Source organism: Montipora foliosa, chromosome 12 (assembly GCF_036669935.1).
Source record: "Montipora foliosa isolate CH-2021 chromosome 12, ASM3666993v2, whole genome shotgun sequence".
NCBI lineage: Eukaryota > Metazoa > Cnidaria > Anthozoa > Scleractinia > Acroporidae > Montipora > Montipora foliosa.
In genome coordinates this window covers 14,047,464-14,050,328 of record NC_090880.1, presented here as the reverse complement: position 1 = coordinate 14,050,328, position 2,865 = coordinate 14,047,464, and positions in this window count along the sequence as shown.

Below are 2,865 nucleotides of genomic sequence, written 5' to 3'. Positions count from 1 at the left end.
TTCAGGTCACTGTTTTTTCATGTTCCAGAGAAAAGGCACCCAGCACTGAAAAGATTGCCGAGTATGTGACAACAATAAGAATGGGCCATTTTCAAGTTGCTGTTTGTCTCGGTTTCGAAGTGAGTCTTGGTGCTCAACTATTGTAAGGGAAATGAGTTTGATTTGCAAAACAATTTGTAACTCATTTCCATTTGAATGGTTGTGCACAAGGACTCGCTTTGAAACTGAGGCATGCAGCAACTCGGAAATGGGCTAATTATAATGACCCAAATGGCAAACGCACTTTCGTCAGGCAGATGGTGCAAGGTTTCCATAAGGACATCAGTGACTTCAAAGCCATTCTGTTCGAGCTTACCAAAGAATATATCAGCGAATATTTCTTTGCAAGACGTAAACATTGGCTTCGTTGGCACAAGCAACCAAACATCCTTGATGAATACCTCCCAACAACTATACAATGCATATAACAGCAGGTTTTTACACAAACACAGTGAGCTAGTGCTGTTCATCGAACGGCAGAAAGAGAAGCATCAGACAAAAAAGAAATCTGCTAGCACTCTGAATGGGAAGTAAAATTTAGGTACGATCAGCTACTTTCATTATTGCTTTTAATTCTGCATAATCATTTCATTTCCTGTGATTGAAAAGTTCCCCTTTTACTTTGTGTTACAGTTGATTCTACTGTAGAAGCTCTACTCGAAGAGGAGCTGTCATCGGTAGGGGAAGTCCAGAAATGCCTGGCATTGCAGCACAGATATAGGTTTTCCAGGTTCGATTACCTTTTGTGGACAGTGACTTTTGTGAGTAAAATCATCAGGATATGGTCCTAAAATTACATTCGGGTTTTTGTGGAAATTAATAATGAATAAGAGACAAGTACATGAATCCCATAAATATAGAGGAAACAAGCATTTCTGGGGTGTCTAAGAACGAACCTCCTGAGGACTGAGAACGAAAGTATGGGGAAAAAACAAAAAACAATGTAGAGATGGCAGAGACACATTTTTCTGTTGTTGTTGTTGTCGTTTTAACGCAAATTTATTTGATTATGAGCAGCCACCGGGGGTTCCATCCTTCACAGAAAGAAGGCACTAAAAGTCTAAATCCACATCTACAAAGACAGCATTCGACATTCGTTCAACTGGCAGAGGCATTCACGAGTGTCATAAAGCGGCCTCATCAAGCAGGTGACAAAGAAGTTACCAAGTCACCAAGTTCAATCCTCTGTTTCAATAAAGTATTTTAAGTTACCTTACATAGGTTCCTGTTCTACAGAAGCTCAGAGAAGATTATGTAAAATAGTTAAGCGTTTTTGCATCAATTTAGACATTGAGCTCGGTTTTTCCTCATTTAAGATCCACAACATGTTCAGTGTATGTCGTCGCAGACGCAAATAACTCAACTTGTTTGCGCTTTGGAGATGTATTTGGAGAAGTATTTGAAAAACGAGTGCGGCAAAGGACAAATGTAATGACAGACATAACAAGCGAACAAAAATTACGATTAAAACCTAAGTAGAACAAACTGGGAAGGAAACTGAGTAACAAGTGCCGAAAAATAACAAGATACCCATATATATGGTATTATGCAAATTAAAACTAGAAAGTGTAAAGAATCTAAGAACATGAAGGAAAACTAATGAACAAAACCTATCACAAAGGCTAAGCAAATGAAAGAACTAATTAACAATGAGCAGGAAAAACGAAAGAGCTAATGAACTACAAAGGACAGACACACAAAGGTATTATCGCACCTACAGTGTAAAAGATCCTGTGCCTTCCAATCTGCATTCACATGTCATGTATAAATTCACTTGTGCAGGATGTAATGCCCTTTTACGTTGGGGAAACATTCCGACACTTTCGGATGCATACTCATGAGCATCTGAGAAGGGACAGGACTTCTCACATTTTCCAACATTTGCAACACTATGAGGAATGTGGAAGACTCTGTTCTGAGAGCGGCTTCTCCATTTTAGATACGGAACCTAATCGTTTCCAGTTGTTTCTCAAAGAGACTGCTCATATCCGCTGGGAAAATCCCAGTCTAAATAGGCAGCTCAAGCATGCGGACTAAATCTATCTTTTTAGCTACATTTATGTTTTAGTTTTCTGTCGTTTTTGGTGTTGTTGTTATAATTTCCTGCCATTAAGCATGGTTAAGCAAGCTCGTTTTTTCTTTTGTTACACTGTTTGCACATGCATTTAGTATTGTTGTAACATTGACCAGTAATTTAAAATTCTAATGGCAATGTACTAACATAAGGTCAAAATGTAACTCTGACGCAAATTCAAATTCGTACTGTAACAAACACTTGAAGATTATCAATAATCGATCGAAACATGTCTTGTAAACTCAAAGCTGTAGTCCACTTTTTACAAATACTAGTTTTTCTGTTTTTATCCAGACCATTTGGAAAAAGCTTCAGAATTCTGGTTCAGACCAAAGATAAGCCAAAGTAAAAGGTTAAACTTAACGTATAGGGCCAGCAGGTAGTACAGAAGCTGTTTGCTATGTGTGAAATAATAGAAACTGCATTGGAAGACGAAGCAGTGGAGGCAATTTTTAACACTGATCTCCTTAGGTTGAGTTTCGATACACAATCTCACATGCTTGTAGACATTGAGGCTATCAACATTTAAAACAGAAAAAAAAGACGAAAGAAAGTGCTTGTAAGCACCATAAAAGGTACAGCGTAAGCTGTAAAAACTGTAAACTTTGTTCACGTTCATAAAAGAAATCAACTGTTGTTAAACAGTTCATGCATGTTTCGTTCAATATGTTGTTGTTTAAAAATGAAAGGTCAGAAATACCTAAAGATGCCCACAGAACTGCTGCCTATTTTGATGAACTGTGATGAAATCA